This window comes from Varanus komodoensis, unplaced genomic scaffold, assembly GCF_004798865.1.
Source record: "Varanus komodoensis strain SLA01 unplaced genomic scaffold, ASM479886v1 scaffold4, whole genome shotgun sequence".
Taxonomy (NCBI): domain Eukaryota; kingdom Metazoa; phylum Chordata; class Lepidosauria; order Squamata; family Varanidae; genus Varanus; species Varanus komodoensis.
The window spans coordinates 51,156,523-51,180,796 of NW_025335941.1; positions in this window are offsets into that span (position 1 = coordinate 51,156,523).

The following is a 24,274-nucleotide window of genomic DNA, read 5'->3' on the forward strand; positions in this document are numbered from 1 at the left end:
TTGTTGGCAGGTAAGGTGAGCCAACTAATTATACAATTCTTTACATGTGTGCTTCTCCCAGGATGGAAACAGCTGGATCTTACATTTTCAAAAGTGGGATAATTCAGCATTCCTTCCTTTCTTGCTCCCTTCCATAAACTTAGCAGGATTTTTTTCCCAAACAAGAGAGAGACAGAAGGGGGGTGTGATTCTAATTTGTATGAATATCATTTGCCACTACAACATACCTTTGCGCTGAACCATTTTCCATGACATTGGCTGAAAATCTCGGGACCTTGACGACACTAATGCAGAAGAAGATGCTCATTAAGCTTCACACAAAATCCTGAGAGATGGAATTCCTGGCTTTAACAGAAAGCCTAGATATAGTAGGAGTAACAAAAACCTGGCGGAATGGAGATAACAAGTTAGATGCTGTCATTTCTGGATATAAGCATTATCAGAAGCTCAAGGAAAGTTGTGGCAGTGGCAGGCAGACATCCTTTAGATCACTCTGTATCCACCAATTCTGGGTAACTCTAGCTGGTCCAAGAAGTAATTTAGTACTGGGGATGCCCTGTTGTTATCTTGATCAGAATGCTCAAGCTGAGATCAAACACAAAATCAAGTGACATCCAAACAAGGAATTATTGTAATAATTACCCCTACAACGACTGAATAAATGCAGGTTTTAATTTAATTTCTTGGTGTCCTAATGGCTGTTCCCTAGAAGTGGTTGTAGAACTGATTGAGGACAGAGGTTTCCATGCAGTACCTAGTGCATGATAAGACTGTTCTGAAATCAGCTCATTGCACTAAAACTCAATTTATGCTTGAGTGGATATTTCCCAAGGAAGGAAAAAAGTCATATTAGACTTCAAAAGCAGACACTTCTTTGAAATGCGGGGACTGAGTTAGCAGGGTTACATCTCTACAAAACGTTTAAAGGTTACTCAAAAGCACAGTAATGGAATCTCAGTTAAGATGTGTTCTGTAGGGCAGGAAGGCTAGTCCCCGGACAAAGAGGTCACCAGCATGGTTCATGAGCAATGTCAAGGAAGTTATGACAGTAAAAAAAAAGACTTTCTTCCAAAATGCAACACTAAGCAGCTTGCTTGATGAAGAGAACTGGAGATCTTGAGAGCTTGCACAATGTGGCAGTCCTAAAGGAAATCAACCCTGAGTGCTCTTTAGAAGGTCAGGTACTAAAATTGAAGCTCAGATACTTTGGCAGCCTAATGAGAAGGAAGGACTCCTTGGAAAAGGCCCTGCTGCTGGGAAACATTGAAGGCAAAAGGAGAAGGGGATGGCAGAGATTAAGGTGGCTGGGTGGGGTCACTGGAGAAGTGGATGTTGGGTTGGGTGTACTCCGGGGCACGGTGGAGGACAGGAGATCTTGGAGGAATGTGGTCCATGGGGTCACAAAGGGAGGGCATGACTTTGTGACTGAACAATAAAGGCAATACACTAAAACAGATTCCAGAATGTTTTTTATCATGAACCATATAATTATTATTTACTTGGAGAGCTCCAGAGGTTCTTCAAACCTTTCAAGTCACTTCAGTAGCTACTGAATGCATAATCAAAACAGAGGCTGGCATGAGTCCAGGAGCTGTCTCAAGACAGCTCAGTGGTAAGGACCCTCAATCAATGAACCCAGGTCTTTCCAGAGATATCTCTGAGAGGAGGAATCAATTCCATGGCTATCTCCGTCTTCCAGTCCAACTTTTCTTGTCAGGCAGAGGATGAGATGTCTTTTCCAGCACATTGTATTTCATGTGCCGATCAGTTTTCACTCCCTTTATACTCGCTAAGGGATAAATATGCATTGGTGAACCAATCCAAAATGAATGGGCTTCTTTCCTTCCTTAATATGCAATGCACACTCACTTCTTTTCTGTTACCTTGAACTCTTCACTCTGCCAATTTATTCATACTTTATAGTTATATAATCTTGTGATAGGGGGCTGAGGTGTGTACAAGGCACCACTGCACTCGAAGTGGTCACAGGCTGTTTCTGGAGTCTTGTTAAATTACAGACCTCTAGAATGGAACAAGCTGAGGTATCAGTGACAGCCTGGATGCTGTACTGCTCCGAGACCCATCAGACTGGGAGCAGAGAAAACAAACACAGCTGTTTCCACCATTATTCTGCGACACTCTTGTGCTACCTGCAATGTTATGACCTCATCAGTCTCTCGATGCGACTCTCTTTTATGCTTCGCCCATATTGCAAATCACTGATTTGATGGGGTTGCCATATCCGAGGGAGTTATGAAAAGGAAGACTGGAGATGGAACCCAAAGAGTCCAATTCCAGAATTAAGGAGGGAAAACAGCTCCTTCACAGCTAGTTTGCTAACTGTCTAGCTTAAAGTTTGTTCTTGCTGCCGCCGCTGCTGCTGCTGCTGCTGTTGTGATTTGTGGTTATTTGTAAGCAACACGGCATGCTTTTCCTCTACATTTAACACCCAGCCTGTCTGTTTATATGATGTGTGTGTTCTGTGCTCTCTGTTGATTGCTACAAAATTGCTAGAAAACCTGCTACTTGCTGCCAAAATTGTCTGGCAATGGAAAGTGGTGCCCACCCCGGCAATTAAGGAGTGGCTGATGAAAATAGGGGATTTCAGAAAACTTGCTATGTCAGTAGATAAAGCTCATCCACAGAAGAGTTTCTTCGCACTGGTTCCTTTAGATGAAGAACTGACTGCTTTGCATCCCTGCTAACAACGTTTCAGGTTGGAAAGACCGGTTTTTCTGCAAGTGCTAAGGTTTTGTTCTGTTTTGTTTTTTTAATGTGTTATTCTGTGCAGTTCTGCTGCTTCTTGAAACTCTTTAATTCTTATAAAAATAGAGGACGTACAGCTCCAAGCATGCCTCAGTGGACATCAGCCCTTCTGCAGCCTTTACAGGGAGTTCAAGAGCCCAAAGCAACAGCGGCATCACATAGGCAGCCTTGTAAAATGACTGTGCCCTCCTTCTTTGCTCTTACGGGCCTGGGACCACGCAGCCCTGCTTTCACCTTCCCTCTGGATTTTCTTGAGCTGCAATAGCAGCCAGCAGTAAGGTCCACAGCAAGGAAAACTCCTAAATATTTATTTATTTATTTATTTATTTATTAAAACATTTTTATGCCGCCCCATTCGCCAAAGCCTCGGGGCGGCTTACAACAATAAATTAAAAATAATTATAATATTAAATTACAAAAAATATAAACATTAAATTAAAAATACAAAAATACAATATAAAATATAAAATAAGCTGCCCTGGCCAGATAAAATCCAGTAAAATTAGCAGTTAAAATGCTGCTTAAATAAAAAGGGCTTCGCCTGGCGCCGAAAAACAAATAACGACAGCGCCAGGTGGACCTCTCTGGGGAACCCATTCCATAGGTTGGGCGGCACAGCAGAGAAAGCCCTCCTCCGAGTACCCACCCTCCTAATTTCTTTCACGGAGGGTTCCCGGAGAAGGGCCTCTCCCGCCGATCTCAAGGTTCAACTAACAGGTTTCAACATTGAATCTGCATCTTACTGAGTTTTACTGAAGATAATGTGCCTGGATATGTTTCAGTTCATCCACGAGGTATCTAAGTAGAAGGAGAACACTTGTGCCCCAAGTCAAGCACAGGCAAAAGAAGGGTTAGAAGAATTCACAAAACTAAGGGAGCCAGATTGTCCCTGGAGGGTCCTGAGCATCCAGCAAATGGTGCAAGGCACGGCGGTGGCAATCTCTGCTCCCTCTGTGCCTTGTGCCCTGCATTTTATCTGGACACGTGTTTCGGGCCGCTAGATTCAGAGCCAGTCAGCAGAATGGAAAGAGCCTGGGTTCTTGTTCAAAATGACCTGACTCCAGAGCCCCAGACTTCTCCCTGCCTTGGCACATCACTTTCTTTCTCCTCCAAGGCACAGTTACAATGTGGGACTTTCCACATTGGCTGCAAGAGGGAGTTGGAGGCAGCGGCTTGGCTTTCAGAATCGAAACATCAAGGTCTTGGATCTGAACTCTGAAAATCCTATGGTCTTCCAGACAATGTTGCCCCCGAAATGCCCTTGAAATACAGAAGCAGGCTCTCGTGCTTCTTTTAGTAAAATGATCAAAGTTGTCTTAGGGTACACGCCTATCCCCACTTCTCTGGGACTATGCTCCCTTGCACTGAGAAGATAGTATGGGCAGTGATGTGTTGTCAGGGTATATGTATGCTCAGGAAACATAATCAAGGACTGCTGCATATTTTAAAAGCTTGGGAAGCAATATTCTAGAGTGCCATGCTGTGTCCAGACCTTCGGTGTAAGCAAATAATATGACATGGCTCACATATTTTGGCCTTCAAGAAAAAGTCTTCTGTTTCCAACTGCAGAAGATCTTTGGGATGGCGAGCTAATATGACAGAATACCGCTCCTGTTGGTGCTTCCCTGTTTTGCTGTGAATTTAGTGCTTTGGTTTTATTGTTTTCCAATGCTTGCTTAAAACAGATTTTAATTCGTTTTATGCAATAAGATCATCTGGGGGGACTAGGGGGACCAAAAGGCAAGACAGAAATTGATTCAATCAATCAGGACATGACTTTTACTGAACACATGAATTATGAGGCTGCTTTTAATTTCAGATTTGAAGAAAAGGTGCATGCTTTGCATTCTAAGTAGCAGGGACCTTTTAAGCAGGAAGTTCACAAATATCTTTGTGGTGTCTGCCTTGCTGAATAGAGGCTGCAGAAAGGGAACAAAGGTGATTTATTTTGAAATTTCTGAATTTATTATATCATGTTTTGACTTATGATAATGCAATTAGCTCATATGCCATAAACTTCATACCAACTCAGACATCAGAGAATTTAGCTATTTTGACGAGAAATGCAGAGAATTTTGTTGGGTATGGATTTACAATGAATCAACCAAATTTGCACTTCTTGAAGCTGCATGCAGAACTTAATTCAGTTATCATCAGGACTGTACACATTTCTGAATTTTGTCCTGTATTTGGATCAACAATTGCAAACCAAAAAGAAAAGTTGTATGTAAATGGATGAATTAGGGGAAATTGCACAAAAAAATAAATGTACTTGTTTGTGACTCAAACCTTGAGTTTTGTGTCAGCACCTACAATTGTCTACTGATATATTACACACATTTATACTTTACTCACAAAATATTCAGCACTGCATATCACCTCTAATTGCGGCCTGATGATGTGGACAAGTTGCTTGGACAAGTACGTACCACCACCTGTTTACAGGACCCTTGCCCATTGTGGCTACTATCCAAAGCCAAACACGGGATTGGTTCCTGGATCCAGGAGGTCATCAACACCTCTCTGAGGGACAGCCGGGTGTCTGTCCCTTTAAAGGAGGCGGTGGTCAGGCCGGTCCTAAAGAAGGCATCCCTGGATCCAGAGATGGCCGACAATTACAGACCGGTGGCCAACATCCCGTTTTTGGGCACGGTGTTGGAACGGGTGGTGGCGGGACAACTCCAAGCTCTCTTGGATGAGACTGATTATCTGGACCCATTTCAGTCCGGCTTCAGACCCGGGTACGGTACTGAATCTGCCTTGGTTGCCCTGTATGATGACCTGTGCAGGGAGAGAGACAGGGGGAGTGCGTCCCTGTTGGTTCTCCTGGACCTCTCAGTGGCTTTCAATACTATCGACCATGGTATCCTTCTGGATAGGCTAAAGGGGCTGGGAGTAGGAGGCACTGCTTGGCAGTGGTTCCGCTCCTACCTCGATGGCCAATTCCAGAAGGTGGTGCTGGGGGACTTTGACTCTGTGCCATGGCAGCTATGCCATGGAGTACCGCAGGGTTCCATCTTGTCCCCCTTGCTATTTAATATCTACATGAAACCGCTGGGAGAGGTCATCCAGAGGTGTGGGCTGCGGAATCATCAGTACGCGGATGACACCCAGCTCTACCTCTCTTTTTCAACCAATCCAGGTGAGGCAGTGGCTGTACTGAACTGGTGCCTGGCTGAGGTAATGGGCTGGATGAGGGCCAATAAACTGATGCTCAATCCAGACAAGACAGAGGTCCTGTTGGTAGGTGGTTCAGGCTTCAGGGTCGGGAACCTGGACCTTGTCCTGAATGGGGTTGCACTCCCTCTTAAGGACAGGGTCCGCAGCTTGAGAGTGCTCCTCGACCCAGTGCTGTCATTAGAAGCTCAGGTGACGGTGGTGGCAAGGAGCGCTTTCCTTCAGCTTCGGCTGATCCATCAGCTGCATCCCTACCTGGAAAGCGATTGCCTGGCGATGGTGACACATGCATTAGTAACTTCCCGATTAGACTTCTGTAACGAGCTGTACCTGGGGCTGCCCTTGAAGACGGTCTGGATACCTCAATTGGTGCAAAACAGAGCTGCCAGGCTGCTGACGGGGACGGGGTGTTGTTCTCATATAACCCCAGTCCTCCATCAGCTTCATTGGCTTCCCATTGAAGTCCGGGCCCAATTCAAGGTGTTGGTTATCACCTATAAAGCCCTTAACGTCTTGGGACCTGGTTACCTAAAGGAACGCCTTCTTCCATATTTGCCCTTCCACCCCCTGAGATTGGTGGCAGAGGCCCTTCTCCGGGAACCCTCCGTGAAAGATATTAGGAGGGTGAGTACCTGGAGGAGGGCCTTCTTTGCGGTGGTGCCCCACCTATGAAATGCACTCCCCAGAGAGGTCCACCTGGTGCCGTCGTTATTTGTTTTTCGGGGCCAGGCTAAGACCTTTTTGTTCAAACAATATTTTAACAATGTCTAATATTTATAGGTTTTAATTGTGCAGCTAGGGTGTTTCCAGGTCTTAATTGTATTGTATTATATTTTATGTATTGTATTATATTTATTTATTTCTGTGAGCCATCCCAAGGCTATATAGCAAGGGGACGGCATACAAAAACTTTAAATAAATAAATAAAAATAAAACTGTGCCAGTTTTCTACTACCTTTCGCAGAAATCATTAATTTTGTGCCTCCACCAAAAGGGGGAAAACTGGGGTCTGGTGAAAGAGAAAATTTCTCATATTATCTCCAAAGCTATTCCAAAATTTTGTTTTATTTTTGTGCAACAACTCTTGAACAGTAAAATGGGCCACAACCCACAAAATCTCATGCTAATTGGTACACAGGGAGATTTTAGGCCAGCCATGGAGTTTCAGCTAGGGATGTGCAAAGAATCTGTTGGGAGTTGTAACCCATCAGAGTCCCTGGACGTGCTCCCAGACTCCGTCCACTTTGCAGAAGCTCTGAGCCCAAGTTCCTGGAAAGCTCCCCCAGCATTTGTGCAGCATTCACCATGAACCAAGTCCCACATCGCATGCAAGTAATGGTCCTCTTCCATGTCCTGCAGACACTCTTTGGGCAGCTGAACCCAATGGGGAAAGTTTCTGGTTGTAAAATTGGAGGTTCATGAGCATTTGAAGAATTCCTCTTGACTTGGCTTGCTTTGCAGGACTGGGCTGGGCATGAGACAAAATCTGCAGATGTTTGAGGAATGGATTCCTAGTTTTAAGTAAATAGTAGAAGCACACAACTTTGCAGCACAAAACTCTGCAGTGGCGCCCCACCTATGGCATGCGCTCCCCGGAGAGGTCCGCCTGGCGCTGTCGTTATATGTTTTTCGGCGCCAGGTTAAGACCTTTTTATTTCAGCAATATTTTAATAAGTTCTAATATCACGACCTATATGTTTTTATTGCAGCCAGTGTGGGTCAATAATTTTATTTATGTTATATTTTATTGTATTTTATCTATGTGAGCCGTCCTGAGGCTTTCGCGACAGGATGGCATATAAATAATTTAAATAAATAAATAACTTGACACACGTTTAGAGATGAAATAAGCAGGAGGGGTTGTAGTAGTAGTAGTTGTAGTAGCTTTGTCTGTGATAACTAACCTGTTTGATGCTTCAGCACACCATGGTGGGTTAAGACACAAAACTCAGGGTTTGTGATGCAAAACTAAGCTGCCCTTCCCAGTCATTCTGTAGAGAATCCATCTGGTGGCACACAAATTCAAAAATAGACAGACAGACAGGGTATGACTTTGCAATGAGAATGAATGGGTTTGCTTTACTGAAACACTTTGTTCCCAGGAAATGGGGTGAGTGAGTGTCTGTGCACATATCGGCAACCTCTGAAACAGGGAGGGAGGAACTCTATAAAATCCACGACAAATTGCATTGTCTTTCTTCTTTGGTCTGGGGAGAAGAATTGATGCACCGCTTGCCCAAGCTCCTCTGGAGGCCTGTGAAGTGTCCTCTGACCTGTTTGGGGAATGAAGACTGGCACAGATAAGGGGAAAGCAAGCATTCCTGTGTATGTTGATACCTTGCATCACATTTCATCCTCACATTCAATACACTTCATATCATCTTTGAAACAGATGGTTTCATTTCCTCTAAGTATCATCAAACATGAGGTGCCTTGGCTGGACTAGACCTTGGAGCTGAAACACCTCCCTCACTCGAGCAGGGTCTTTATGGGTGTTGTTTGGTGTGTTAGCGTGATAAGTCCATTGTTCCCAGTGATTTTCTTCCCCAGTGCTAAACATTCTTTAGAGTGCAGTCCTGTACCAATTTAGCAACCGTGCTGGCCAGGGCAAGCAGGAAATGGTAGCTCTTTTTCCTGTTTAAACTTCCACAGAATTACACTTTTGGTGCTTCTTCTGTTCCTCCCCTTCCCTCCAGGAAAGGCAGTTGTAGAAGACAGAGAAAGCCGGCATCTGCCCACAGTGCTGGGAGAGCCCCCAGCCTGCACTGCCCCTCTTGCACGATGGAGCACAATCACTAGTGCAGTGGGGATTTCACGTCATTTCAATCAGGTGCCAAGGTGCAAAGCCCTTCCCCCATTTTTCCAGTACAAAGGAGAGGGAAGGGGAGAGGGAGAGGGAGGGGGGAAGGAAGACACTTCTGTAAAGCATGAATCAAATGCACCCATCAGAGGGACTTGGGAAGCCAGTCGAATGGTCCTTGAGCCAGACGAACGCTCCTTCTAGCCCAGTGCTGTTGTCCCTGATCATCAATGTCTCTCCAGGGTCTCAGGCAGCAGCTCTTGCTTGCCCTGCCTGGATATCCTGGTGATCAGCCCTGGGACACTCTGGATGCAGAGCTTGTCCGCTGCCCTCTGCTGTGATCTCCCCAGTGTTTGACTTGGCCACATGAGTACTCATTAGGAGGTTAGGGCGCTATATGGAGTGCTGCCCAGAACCACTCTTTCAATTTCATTTCCAGATGATTGTGGAGTAGCCTTTTCTTTGAAGACCAGAAGTGAGAGTGACAGATCACAGTGGAAGGTTGTTGCCTTGATGGCCAACTTATAAAGCTTCCTAGAACCACATACCTGGATGCCACTGGAAACAGGTTCAGCCTTCACCAACCTTCTCCAGATGTTTTGGAGAACAACAAGATGTTTTGGAACTACAACTCCCCACATTCCTGACCTTTGGCCATATTGCCTAGGGCTGATCGGAAGTGAGGTTCAACTCATCTGGTGTTCAGCAGACTAGACTAGGCATTCTTTGGTCTGGGTTCTGCTTGTGCGCCTATGAAAAGAAACAGGTGTCATACACCTGGGTCACACAAGGGAAGCTCTATTGTAAGGGCTTTCTGTGTGCCAGCCTCCAGCTGACGCCAACTGACATTTTCCCATGACACCGCTGCCTTCTTCAAATGCTAAGCCAGCTGCTGCTACCACTGCTCCTGCCCTGGAATTATTGCATTGCAGCTCCTGGCCCAGCATGGTGTCATTGATGAAAATGTAGGTGAGCAGACCGGCATGCAGGTGCAGAGCAAATCTAACAAAGGAAAGCCTTTTTGCATCTGCCCATCCATGTGCACTCCCCTTGCACAGGGATCTTTTTTAAGGGCCAGGCTCAGACCTGAGCTAGACAGCCCTTTGTTCCCAATGGAGGGATGGTCCTGGGAACAGCTGAGGGACCCAGCAACCAGCACAGGGACAGCAGACTGTGTGCACTCCATTTTTGGTCAGCTTACACTAGATCATTTGCCACGTTGAGCCATGCTATCCATGTTCAGAGCTGGAGATGCCGTCCATGTGCTGATGCAGCTACAGCTCCAGACATGTGGAGATTTTCCCCCCTTGGTCCCTTCATGGCATCATCAATCTTATGACCAGCATGTTGTTGTTTAAACTTTGAAACCTTGAGGAAAGGGGTCGTGTGGGTCTTATGGTGTGAATGCTTTGCTGTATGTGCATCACTCTCTGTGAATGGGTTCTATGTGTATGCTTTGGGGGGGGGTACAAATACTGGGGTGTTAATGAGGGGATGCCTATGTGTGTGCATCATTGCATGACAAGAAGTAATCCGTGTGTTTTGCAAAGGATTTCTGCAGACTTCCCAAACCAGGCCATCAACATTCTCACATGCAAAAGAATGAACCTCGTATTAAGAATGATGATTCTGGCTTTGTAAATAGCCAGGCAAGCCTTTGAGATGATGGGCAGTGAAAAAATACAATAAACTGGATATACGCAGAATTTTTCATGCTTTCTCCTGAGCAATCCAATATTTATTTTATTTTTATTTATTTTTTTAATTATCCTGCCTTTTTCCTACAAAGGGCTCAAGGCAGCTTACATCTCCTCCTCCATCTTATCCCCACAACAACAACCCTGTGAGGTAGGTTGGGCTGAGAGTCTGTGACGGGCTCAAAGTCACCCAGTTGGCTCCATGGCTGAGCGGGGACTAGAACCCAGATCGTCTGAGTCCCAGTCCCATGCTCTTAACCACTACACCACACTGGCTCTCTGACAAGATATTCATAATCTAGATTTTTTTCTGTGCTGCATTTGAGTAGGCCTGCTCTGGTGACACATGGGTTTTTGGATATCTTCAGAAGAACGTCCTGTGCTCCAAATGCTGCTTTTTCCTTTTTTTTCTTTTGGTGACTCTGAGAATGTTGCCTACTGTTTTAAATATTACCGTGCTCATTATTTAGGTGGTGTGGAGTCTCCTCTCCCACTTTTGATGGCATGGCAGCTATTGCTGAAAGAGATCAATATGGGTCCAAAGGGTTATTTTTGTGGGTCTGTATGATTTCCACACCCTTCCTCAGTTTTCTTTTGTTGTGGTATGGGTTGACGACATCTGGGGATGCAAAGCCTGCCCCCTTTACTCTGCCCCTGCTGGCCCCTTTCCATCCCACTGGTCAAACTGGTGATTGGCTCCACTAATTCCACTTTTGATAGCCATTCCTACATGGCGGTCAAAACTTAGATTATATCTCTCTGTGGATGATTGATAGTAGATGTATTATGTTCTTCCTGAAGCAAACAAACCGCCTGGCATAGAGTTCATACATAATGGATAAAGCAAGTTTATATTAAAATATGACCATGGATAGTGGACATTGTGATTGCTGCTTTCTTGTTAGCAATACACTGTGATGTATTGCATTAATATAATTCAATACCCAACAGAGGCTGCCAGACTGGGAAAGGCAGATATGTGAAATTTTAAAATGCTGAAATAATAAATGACTTAATATCTAAAGACAAGAGAAGTGAGAAAATGAAAAAGCCAACATATTATCAGTGAAGAAATACAAGCACAGTGCTTTCACTGTGCATTGCATCCACTTGCATGGTAAGAATCATTGTGCAACTGCAGAATTGTAGCAGTAATATCCATTTTAATTATTTCATTATATTATACTATCGTTATCATTCCCTGTAATAGACAGTCTGGGTGGCTGAGTACGTATCAATTTGGAAAAGAAATAGGGCCGCCTCAAAATAAAGCAATGGCTTTCACATAGTCGGGAGAAGAAAGCAATATGACAATGGAAACAATGACTGAGGGAGGTTCCCCCACACTAGAAGCATTCGAGATGCAGCTGGACAGCCATCTGAGAGGGATGGTTTAACTTGGAATCCTGCAACAGCAGGTGGTTGGACCCAATGGCCTTCTTGCCTCTTTCCAACTCTGCTAGTCTATGATTTTATGAAAAGTGCAAAATTTTGTGGAAAAAAAGAAGAAAATGCCATTGAAAAAGCAAACACAAATGCATGAGTGGACTTTCATGGCAGCTGAGCAGGGAGACATGATTCTCCATGTGTGGAGAAATGTATACATTTGTAGATGGAAGGAAAAATAAATATCTAAAGCTGAAATGAACCATTTGCTTCCAGGCTGTTGAGTGGTGGGACATTTGGGAATGGAAAAAAATAATGGATGGTCCTACTTGTTAATATTAAATCCCATACAATTATATACAAAATCTAGTTGCCGGCATTTAATCACACTGTAGTATGACCAAAAGCAGGGCTATACAGAGGCAGTATTTTTTAGGCATGGACGAGTTTCCATTTAGGCATGCCCAAGGTTCCGTTTGGATGCCCGGAAGCACTTCCTGACAGTCAGGACCCCGAGGGCGTGGAATGGGCTTCCACGGGAGGTCGTTGAGGCCCCATTTGTGCGGGTGTTCAAGGATAGGCTGGACGTGCACATGGTGGGCATGTCGTGAGAGGAACCAGCTGGTGCCGGAGGTCAGACTAGATGGCCCAGGAGACCCCTTCTGACTCACTCTGTTTCTATGTTTCTAAGTTGCTGAATGCTTGAATCATCAGAGGCAGATCTGACCTCTGTCTGAAGCCCAGTTTTGGCAAACTGCATATAAACTAATTGTAAAATAAAACTGTTGCTTACTGCGACAAACAACAAATAGGTGCAAACAACAACAGGTGCAAATAGCTGGAGAAGTGATTTTTAGCAGGATAATGGCGTCTGGATCAGGGCACCATTGCATGTTTTTCTTCAGAATAACAGTGGCCAGTCTGAACATGGGTTTAGGTTGCTTATCAAAGTCTCTAGAGATTACCCAGCTCCCATTTCTCCTCTGGATGATTTGATCTGGGACTTGCTCACTTGTTCATCTTTGAATCAGTCCTCTCCTCCAGAGCCATGTTTTGAAAGCACCAATTTTCTTCCTGTCAGCTTTCTTCAGTGCCCAGCTTTACACCCATACTTAATGATCAAGAATGAAGGAGTGTGGATGATCTTGGCCTTCATGTCCAATGAAACATGCACTTGATGATCTTTCTGGTTCCTCCATGACTGTCCTTCCAAGTCTCAGTCTTCCAATTTTTTGTCTGCAATCTCCATTTGAAGTCCACTGTGGCTACTGTTAAAGCCTGTTGGAAAAGCAAAAAAGGAGGGTGTTGCTGTATTTAATGGTAACCAAATAAGATATTGCACTAATCTTGACAAAGTTGAAATAGTTTTTTTAAATCATTCTGATATGTACAGGTGACATAATGTTATGTTGGTTTTACATATCCTTAAAACTGCAGGGTGATTGGTAAGAGATTTAGAGAGAAAGAGCAGTTTCAAAATAAAGCAAAAAAAATCTCTCAGTAAATAGTGATTTTAAGGATTTAGAAAAGAGACTCTTTACTCACAATTTCTAGAAAAAACATAAAAAATAATCTAAAACACCAATTGTTTCCTATTCATTTTGTACTAGGGCTAGAGGAGTATTGTTCTTTTTAATTTAAATATTTTTCCAACATAAGCTTTTTGTCAAGGAATGAAAGTAGTGAACTAATTCTAGTCCCCAAGAGACAGAAGTCTCTCTTCCATTTATGAGAAGGAAGGATAACAAGCAAGACTTTGTAGGTCTTGTATCTTTGCAGTGACCATTTTATTTTTCCCATCATGTCATGTTTTCTAATGTTTAGATGGAGCCATCCATTAGGGTTGCGATCCATATATACACGCTTGCCTGTGAATATGCTCTGCTTAAAACTATGGGGCTTACTTTGGTGGAGATAAACATAGAATTGCACTCTAATCTCAAGCCAAGAAATGTGTTGGTTTAAAGGGATTTCATTTCTGAAAGACCAGGGGAAAAATGGGTGCACTGAGCGCAAGCCAGAAGCAGGTAAACTTGACCAGGCCTGCCTGTTAGCTAGTAACCTCACTGACGTCTCCAGCTTTTGCTGGATTATTTTCCTGATTCATCTCCTTGGATGCTTATCTGACACAGACAATAGTAAAACTTGAATGCTTCATAATCACCTCATTCACTTGGTCCAGCAAGTAATATCTGTCCCCTACCCTGGCATGATCTCGTCATATAAAAAGAGTGAAACTGCATTCCTCTGCATTTTATGATATTTTTATTTGTAGCTTTTGTCTTGGGTGCAGACATTTTGGAACCTCAAGGAACCTAGGAAATCTACACCAACTGAACAGACATTCTACACTGAAACTATCAGATATAGAAGCAAGTTTCCTTGAAAAAATATTTCTGCACACTTTAACATTTCCCCTGCAGTGTGCTGCTTCAGGGGAGTTTTGATTGTGCATGTCAGTTCATGTGAAGAGTTATCAAGGTGACCTTAAGTGTACCTTAAATGATGCATAGGATCTTTTGCAACATGTGGTGGTACCATATCATAAACTTAAGTTTCTTCAGCAGAAGAGTTGATATAGAAAGTATATTTGAAGGTAGACATTTTGAGCACTAGATGCATGGTGTTTTTTCATGTTTTCTGTCAAGGCACTTGGAAAGATGCAAACCAGCCTTACAGAATCAATTTTCCACTTAAAGGACTTGGCATCAGATTAGACTGGCTGCAAAGGTGGGGAAATCGTGGCAAAGCAGAGGATATCACATAACCAAGATGTGTGTGACAACAGAAAGGACAGAGTGAGGTTTAGAACTGACAGTATCTGGAACCAAAGAAGCATGGAGATTGAAAACAAAACCCATAAAGCATGGAGAGATGAGGATCACCTTAGAAGGGGCCTTTGGGTACCAAGAGAATGATATTGTGGGAGAAAAATACAGAATAAAACACTGCAAGATTGATTGCAGTGAACAGGAAAATCACTTTCTGTGATTTAGACTGCTGGAGGGGAGAAAAATTAAAACCAAGGGCAAGGTGAAGGAGAAAAAGTTTCTGGATTGGGAAGAAGTATCCTCCATGCAAGGATCAAGCCAAATTTCTGTGAAGTTCTACATGGAAGACAATGGAAATGGAATAGCTTTCCTGCTTCCTTTGCTTATACCAAAATGCAGTCATGAAAACAAAAGGAGCATTTGACTATGGTGGTTGTGGATCACAATCTGGGCTCTCTGTATTTGTGAAGTGGAATCTTAGACATTCTGAAAAAACACTTTTGTAGACTTTGTAGAAGTTCGTAGACTTTAAGATTGAGATATGTCCACATGAAATTATATACATGTGTGTGTGTGTGCGCGCAAGACCAACGGTTGTTCACTCAGTGCTTCTAAGTTATTTCTATTAGTTGTTGTTACCTGCTGTCCAGTCGTCTCTGACTTCTGGGAACCCTATGAATGAATATGTTCCAAAATGTCCTGTCATTAACAGCCTTGATAAGCTCCTGGAAACTCCAGGCTCTGGCTGCCTTTATAGCCAGTAAATCTTATAGCTGCTTTCCCTCTTCTGCCTTTGACTTTCCCTGGCATGACTGTCTTCTTCAGGGAGTCTTCCCTTCTCATGATGTGCCCAAAGTATGGCAGCCTCAGCTTCATCATTTTGCTTCCAGTGCAAGTTCTGGCTTAATTTTATTTAGGATACACTTCTTCATCTTTGTGTCAGTCCAGGGTATTCACAAAGCATCCTCCAGAACCATGTTTTGAATGCATCAATTTTCTTCTTGTCAGCTTTCTTCACTGTCCACCTTTTTCACCTAGACACAGAAACTGGAAATGAAATCATGAGGATGATCTTGACCTTGGTCTCCAGTGAAACTTTCTTACATCCTTGATCATATTTTCTAGTTTCTTCATGGCTGCTCTTTCAAATCTCAGGCTTTTTCTAAATGTTTGGTTACAGTCTCCCTTTGAACTGATGTATGCAAAATCTTTCACAATTTCTATTTCTTCATTGTTGACATTAAAGTTGCATAATTTTTCTGAGGTCATGATTTTTATTTTCTTAACATTCAGCTGCAGTTCTGTTTTTGCACATTTTTCTTTCACTTTCCCCAGGAGTCATTTCAATTCATCACTGCTTTCTGCCAGTGGGATGGTATCATCTGCACATCTTAATTTATTGATGCATCTTCCACCAATTTGCACTTCTTTCCCGCGATCTTAATCCAGCCTCCCTTATGATTTGCCATATCATTTCTGATTAATCTCATGAAGATACTGGATTAGCATGAGAGTGGAACAGGTTTCTGATTGCATGCTGTTTAATAATACTTGAAGCAGATTCTTGGAGCGATAGAAGAAGAAACATGAAGCTTGAGAAAGCATATTTGCATTGAAAAATACTGATAAAAATGCAGCAATTTAGTCATCCAGGGCAGAATAATTTAGTCAGGGCAATCCTGTGGTCCCTAGACAGCATCACTAGGGCTGTAGGATTAACCAGGGGAAATCCTCTGACACCTTAGCTGCAACTCTAACCCTGGAAAGATTTTCCAGATATTGGAGTGACCTCCCAGCACCCCTAGCTGGATCTCACCCTGAGGTTTTCATGGAGGTTCCCACTACATGATCAGAACTTCAATCTCATGGTGGTGGCAGGGAATGGATGTGCCTGCTAGGTATGAGTGAGGAATCCATTCTGGGGATGAGAATCCATCAGATTCCCTGGGCTCAGTTCCCAAGATTCCGGTCCACTTTGTCACAGCTATGAGTCCACGCTCCTGGCAAGCACACCCAGTGTTTGTGCAGAGCTCTCCAGGAACTGAACATAAGTGGCATCTTTCTTCCACATCACATGCAGCAGCCTTGGTTTCTGTGGCTGTGTATGATGAGGGAGAAGGTTGCCAATTGCAGGACCTCCACTCCGTAAGTGTCTGCAGACTTCCTCTTGGCTTGGCTCACGTTATAAGACAGAAAAGTCTGTGTTTCCACAGAGCTTTGTCACAATCCTATTATCAGATGCATGGCACTGAGCAGGAAGGAAGAGACGTAAGATCCAAGGGAGCCTCCATCTTCTGTGACCTGAACATGCCACAATACAGAAGGGAACTTAGACCTGCTCAATAACTCCTCTATGTGAATCGCCTCACATCCACCCAAAAGCAAAAGACTGTCTGATAACTTGGAGGGGTCTGGAAATCAGAAGGAATCCATGGGGGAGCTGGAAGCAAACACAGGGAAAGCAGAAGTAGGCAAGAGGCATCGGGAAGATCCTACAAAAAAGGGAAAATGGAAAGCAGGAGACACTCCGCATGTGCTTTGGATGCTGGATCTGTATATATGTGAAACGGAGAAAGTTGAGGACTGTGAAAAGAGACTAATTAGTGGCCATGATGCCTGCCCAGTGTGTCTGGAAAACATCAAGGCCTGCTCTCCCTGCTTCTGGTTATTCATCTTCAAAGGCGACTTCGGACAGAGGACTGTACTGTGGCCCTTCAGGTAGAGACACACAGCTAGGGGAAGGGTGTGGATCTTAAGTGCTGGAGGTGCAGGCTGAGAGATTTTGGGGGTGAATAAGAAAGAGAAGTTGGGGCTTTAATGAGTGTATTTGTGCTGGGGGCTAGAGTATCTTCTTCTCACCAGTTTGCCTCTCTGTGAGAAGAATGTTTTGTGACTCACTGTAGCAGCTGCTTTGGGAATGAGCAGCCCATTAGGATAGTGAGTGGGCCCTATTTCGAAATTCCAAATGTGCCCGCCAGCCCTAAGGGAAGTAGGCACCCAATATGGGTACAAAAGCCTAATGTTTAGGAGTGGCAGACCTTTAGGAGAGGGCCTTCTAAGCCATGGCAAGTAAGATAATAAAAGGTAATAATCATTATCACAATGCAATGTAAGTATAACAACACTGAATAATATAACAGGGAAAAGCCTGAGGATAGGGGGAGAAGAAAAAAATATCATAAAAGTCTTCTCCACTCCTGAAGGTCAGGCATACAGCACCATATAGCTCATGTTCCAGGCTCTTGGCTGGTGTGCATGAGAATTATTTCTTTCGGGGTGGGAAGGGAGAATACATGGTGACATTTAGCAGCACTTCCCACATTTTCTTTATTATTTCCAGCCCTTCACTCCCAGCTTCTTTGCTTTGTCCCTTCCACAGCTGCTGCTGCTACTACAGTCATTGACAGTTTAGCTCGTTTTCCTTCTGCCTAAACAGAAACGGTATTGATTTCCGTAGCTGCAATTTGCTATTTTCCACAGAAGGGCCTTGCAGTGTTCAAAGGGGGAATCATCCCAATCTGTTCATGATGCAAATGCTGCAGACAGGCCATCAATACAAACCTTTCTTTTCCCATTGAGAACCAGATTTTTCAATTGCTAGCTGCGGCTGCTGCTTTTGAAAGTACAGAATCTGAAAGAATAACGGCACTGTTGCTCTAAGTGCACAGTCCAGAGAAAAGCAATACGGCATTGTTTCTAAACTGTCAACATGGAGTTTGCCTTTTTTACAGCAACTGCACACTGGGTCGACATTTTCGTCAAACTATTTTACAAAAGTTATTTCATTTTCGTTCTGCCCAAGAGCCAAGGTGGCTCTGGGTGGCTAACAAAAATCAAGAAAAAACAAAGCACACACACACACACACACACACACACACACAAACACACAAATTAAATTAAAACCCTGAGTTCTCTTTCTTGATCAGGCACTGCTAACTCAGATCCCATCAGCATGTCCTTGAATCTTTTCCCCGCAACATGCATCACTTTACCTTGCTTACACTGAACCACATTTTCCACAGTGAAAGCCATTCTCCTAGTTTGGAGAGATCCTGTTTTACTTCTGTGGAATTCAGGGCAACAGACACCGCTCTCTTAGAGGGCTGCCCATATGGGTTTCAATAGGATCAAAACTTCTTTAGTTTCAACAGGGCTGCTACGTCTTGCACCTTCAGGACACACTCTGCCAGTCCGCAGAGGCTTTCCTTGTGTATATGTCATGTGTGGGATTCTTGGGCATGGAATACCACATGGTACAGATGGAATGTGCATGGAATAAGCATGGAAAAGAATAACTCTGTTTGCTCAATGGGGGTGAATCCAAGTCACTTAGAAGCAGATACTTCCCAAATCTACACCCATTACTCCTTTGTTAAATAATGGTAGTTCAATCAGGAATGTTAGAAAGGAGTTCCTGATTCCAGTATATCTGTGACAGAGGGAGAACACCTTTTTTCTCTTGAGGACTGCATTCTTTCATGGGTAAACTTTCAGGAGTCTCATGCCAGAGACAGGCAGGGTAAGACCAAAAAAAGGGGGGGGGGAGGATATGTCACCTGTTTTCTCTTTCTGACACCTCATTTTCTCTCTCTCCCAGTGTTTGCCTACCCAGGGGGCTGCTGGTGAACCTCATGTAATCCCTTGAATCACAAGATGGAGACAAGATGGTGATAAGAATAAGATTAAGCACAACCTGAACAAGAGAAGATCCAGTATGGTTTCATAGTTAAAGTGCTGGACTAGGTCTTCTGAAATCCAGTTTGCCATAGCTTTCCTCCCAGGGAGCGAGCATCCTCCCAAGGAGCAAGTGTGAAATATCATTACTGCCAGTTATTTAAATTGTACAAAACACTTTCCCAGGTCAAGTTTTGACAGTCTAGTAGAAGTTCATAGAATAGTAGAGGAGGAAGGGGCCAAGAAGGCTATCAGGCCCAGCCCCATGCTCAGTGCAGTGGCTTGAACCATCCTTCCCAGACGGCTGTCTTGCTGCGTCTTGAATGGCTCTACTGTGGGAGAGCCCACAACCTCCCTCGGTCATTGGTTCCATTGTGGAGACCATTTCTCCCTCTCTCCCTGCTTGACACCAGTGATTTTTGTTTTCCGATACTGGATAAATTTCCAATAGATATTGAATAGATGTGATGTGTAAGCTGACACACATAGGGCAATAATTCAGTTGTTAAAACCAACAAACCTCTTCTGGTTTAAGAAGAGAAGTAAGGCATTTTCATATTGGCTCAAGCATCATAAAGCCAAGTCATTGGAAGCTACAGCTGATGCATTAACTGAGGTGCCCCAAATGTTGTTTAGTGTTACACATTGTGCTAGCTTACAATTTATACTCCATGGGCCAACATCTCTTGTTGGTTGCTGAATCCCAGATGGAGTTCCTGGGACCAGGTTAAGGTGCACCATTTTGTCCAGCTTCTGTATTGCTTTATGAAGCATCAGAACTTACTGAATTGTTGGAGAGACCCTCCTGTGAATTGAGCCATGCCTGTTTGTTGAAGCATTGCACAATTGCACTGATAATTGTGTTTGAGAAGGCATCGCCCATTAGATCCAGTTTGTGATGTGCGAGCCAGAAAACATTAACTCTGGTCATAAACCACCAGATTTTTTGATAGTTGGACTTCCCTGGTTTAAAAAAAAGAATTTTATGATTACAATGTTGGGATAGAAATGGGGGGATGCCCCTCTACATTCAGAACACTTTAATTCTCTCTAAGTCAGCACAAGAGTGCAGAGTAGCTTTTTCCCTGTCCTCGTTCTCTTCCTCAATGAAATGTCCATCAGTAAAAGTATTTTCCTTTGTCCTCTCATTTACCTCAGTTGCAGGTTTTCTGCTACACCCCTTTATAAACACCAAAGGGGTGTTTTGGCAACATCCTGGCTTTGGAGCAAAACTGTGCATGCCTGATAGAACTGAGTCAGGTGTCATTCCCAAAGACTTTCACAGGGCTGCAAAACCTTGATATCTTTTAAACTGCTATTCTGAATTCAACCAAGTGAAAGGCACATATTTTTGATAATCCTGAATAGAAAACATCAGGCATTTCTTCCAGAGCTGGAAAGAACTGTATGATATGCCAAGCCATCCCAGAAAGTACAAATGTATCAATTTCAGCACTTTTTAAATTGCACAGATTTGTATCTGTGCAAGTTTGTACTGAGCCAGTTGGACAGTTTGTAATACTGTGTATTTCATCAGGTAGATTATGGGTGTCAGCCTACAAGTTATCAGCTCACCTGGAGTCATTTTTATAAGCAGTAGAATTTTGAGCCTTACAATTATGGGATTTTTTGTGAAATACCATAACCAAAGGGCCACTGCTATGCCCCTTTATCGAATCATCTAGCTGGAGAGATGGAAAGAGAGAAGGGAAAAGTATAGTGGGCCTATGGAGTAAGTTTGCATGTCTCTCTTCTAAAGAAAGGTGGGGTTGTGGCATATAGTATACCTTGGAGCCAATATCCATCCATTATGCAAGCAGCTGAAATAATTCTTTGATCTGTCCTCTCCATATTAAATTCATGACTGAAGGATGAGCTGGGTTTAAAATTGCAATTCTGAAAGCACTACAGCCCAAGAGCAAGACAATCCTATGGTTGGAATTCCCCCTTCCTCTGCTTGGATCCCCCCTGCAATTATTTCCCTCCCATTGTTTGCAAAACCCTTTACACTAGTTCCAGGACTGACAAAGCTTTTCTCAGGTTGCCTTCCTGCACATACCACCCACTCCTTCATCCTTCATGCTTTACCTTCTGGAGGGCCTCTGAGGTTGGATCTCTTTCTTTCTAACCTCTGAATGGGAGATTTGCTGTTTCCTATGGCGCATTAAACGCTGTCTCAAGAATCAGAAGACTGCACCATTGCCCATTCATCATATTCCTCCAGTTTTTGCAAATTTTATTCCAATAATATGGTTATTATTAATATGCACCAGTGTATTTTCTATTGCTGAGGAATAACCTTGGTGATTTACTTCCTATCCTGCATGAATATCACTGCATTAATTTGGGTTTTATTCTTTTATTATACCAATTACAAATCCTTTTCCCTACAGGCAAGTCTGTCAAATATGTCATCCTGTGGATGTTTGTCATATGAAAAAAAATTAAAATAGAGGCAATTAAGTGAAAGAAAATTAATCCAAAGTCTAATCACTGAGCTTTTCAACAAGTAAAGCAGAAAATGATAAAAGTAATCTAAGATTGATACTGAAAATGGAAGTGTGTTCTATGAAAGCTCACAGATGAGTGGCTCATTGCAATTATCATATGCAAAGCAACCACATTCTGTTAGATATAATAATAAGTAATGGCCTTCAATCAATGTATTAAAATATTATTTTTATATTTATTATAATATATATGCAAACTGTATAACAGTCTAAAGAGTTAGGAAGAGCAGAAAGTCAATTAAAAGGGACAAGAGATGATTAAAAGTCAATTAGGGTGCTCTCTTACGTTGTTGCCTGTAAGCTTCTGAACATGGAAGGTTGTAACCTTCTGACAGAGGCTGGGAAGAGTGCAAAGGCCAGGACTGCTTCCATAGTCCCTTTACCCTCAGAATGATGCGGATGCTGATTTCCACTATCTAACCCTTCTTTCTTTGGAGGAAGGATTGGGTTTGGCAGAAGTTTCCTTGGCCTTCCTTTCTCTGCCTCCTGGAATGCACCACCACCAGTCCTGAAGGTGGTCGTCCATCTTTGGAGCCCCAGCCAGCAGGAAAGGAACTGGGACAAGTGAAGGGGAACCCCTCCAAAGAGAGAGTCCCAGCTGCTATCTCAGAAGGCTTTTTCTTTCCCAGATCAGGGCCAGTGCATGCTGGGGAGTTGTAGGATTTATTTCTATCCACATATTCATAGGATTACACTCTCCAGTCATGAAAGATTATACATTACAGTCCTTTATTTGAGATTAAAAGGTTTTGTTGTGACACAGGGCATTTTTAAAATGAGAACTATTAACAAGTTGCATATATCAAAGAAACAGTCCCTCTGATCTGTGGGAGTAGCTTCTGTCCATTCACTCCAAACTGATTCACCTGCCTTCTCCTTGCCTTTTCCCAGAGTCCTGACTCCACCATCAGGCTGGTTCACACTGCCTGTGGGCTAAACCATGGAAACAGCTGGTGTTACAGAATCGATTGAGCCAATGGGCCCGGTGCTGCTTCACAGGTACTTGGAATTCAGTTTCCTCTCCTTACCTCCATTCTTCAGTGTCTCCTCCTGTACCTAAGATGGTTCTTGGTCATGGCGGAACTTATCCAACTTGTTGACCTTGGCTTTTCAGAGTCATCCGCCAATAGGTCCCCTTCCACTCCATTTCTCTCAGGGCCTTCTCATATATCTCATGCATCACAGGCCTTTCGGGGCTTTAAGAGTCAAGACCAAGGCCATTCTGATGCGTGTCCAGGCTTTAGTGAAAGACAAGGGAGCACCCACCCACTTGCCCCCCTTTCAGTGTGCAGAACTGACAGGACTGGAAAAGGCTCTTAGTTCAGTGTTGGTGCTGGAACTCTGCTTGTGCGTGCAGCTTGGAGGAGCCAGGGCAGGCTGGAAGGCACACAGCGCTCTGTCCTCAAACGCTGTGCTGCCACTCTTCCCTAGCAGCTGCTGCCAAAGACTGCCTCCTCGCTCTGCCCACTGGCAGGAATAGCCCTGAACAGAGCCAGCATTTTGAACCGAGTTTAGCAATAAATTGCAAGGCAGGGGCACTCTTTTAATCTGTCCATGGCAGTCAGCAGCAGTTCACAATCTGGCCATCTTCATCCTTGGTAGTTTGGGATGCTTCTCGCAGACAGCCCCCCGCATGATGGATTGCAGCAGTCTGACCTGGAGGTGACCAGAGTGTGGATCACCATGGCTAGTCCATCTTCCCTGCATGACGCAAGGATACCTCCCTTCCATCTTGCCTCTCTCTCACACATGCTATTTTTAGAATGCTGCACTCCTGCTTTAAGTGTAATTACTTTTAGCTTGCTTTGAAGAGTAGAAGAGAGCCAAACGGGATGTGCTCCTTTTCCAGATTAGCCTTTGGGAAAGTGAACAACGTGAGCAACAAACATTTTCTGGACTGGTTGCTCAGAGTTATTATTTCTAAGCAAGCCAGAGTTCAAAATTGGATTAAAAAAAAAGGAACTCTTGTTCCCAGGATAGAGACTCAAAACAATTATAACTTCAGCTTCCCAAAGAAACAGCTAAATAAAGCACACTGGTTGGATTTTCTGCCATATTCTCTTGTACAGATTCTTCTGCACTGGGCAGTCAAATACAGATCACACATACTCAAGACTTTGCAACTGAAAATGTCTTTTAACTGGACTCCTATTTTGCTTCACCGGATAAAATGATAATCTCCAGCTTGAGGATTTTGAATAACTAGTACCTCTATGTGTTTCGGTTTGTTGCTGGGTTAATGTCAGCCTGCCCACGAGGTGTGCAGGGCAATGGACGTGGTCCACCTCCAACTATCTGACTCCTACAATAGGCTCACAAGGTATATTAGGCCACTGGTGATGGGTTCAAGGTCAACCATTGAGCCTATGGATGATGAGTATAACTTGAAGCCTGGCTCTTGGCTGCCAGCATGATGTGGTGGTTAGAGTGTTACATTCCAGATTCTAGCTCCACTCGGTCATGAAGCGCACTGGGTGACTTTGAGCCAGTCAT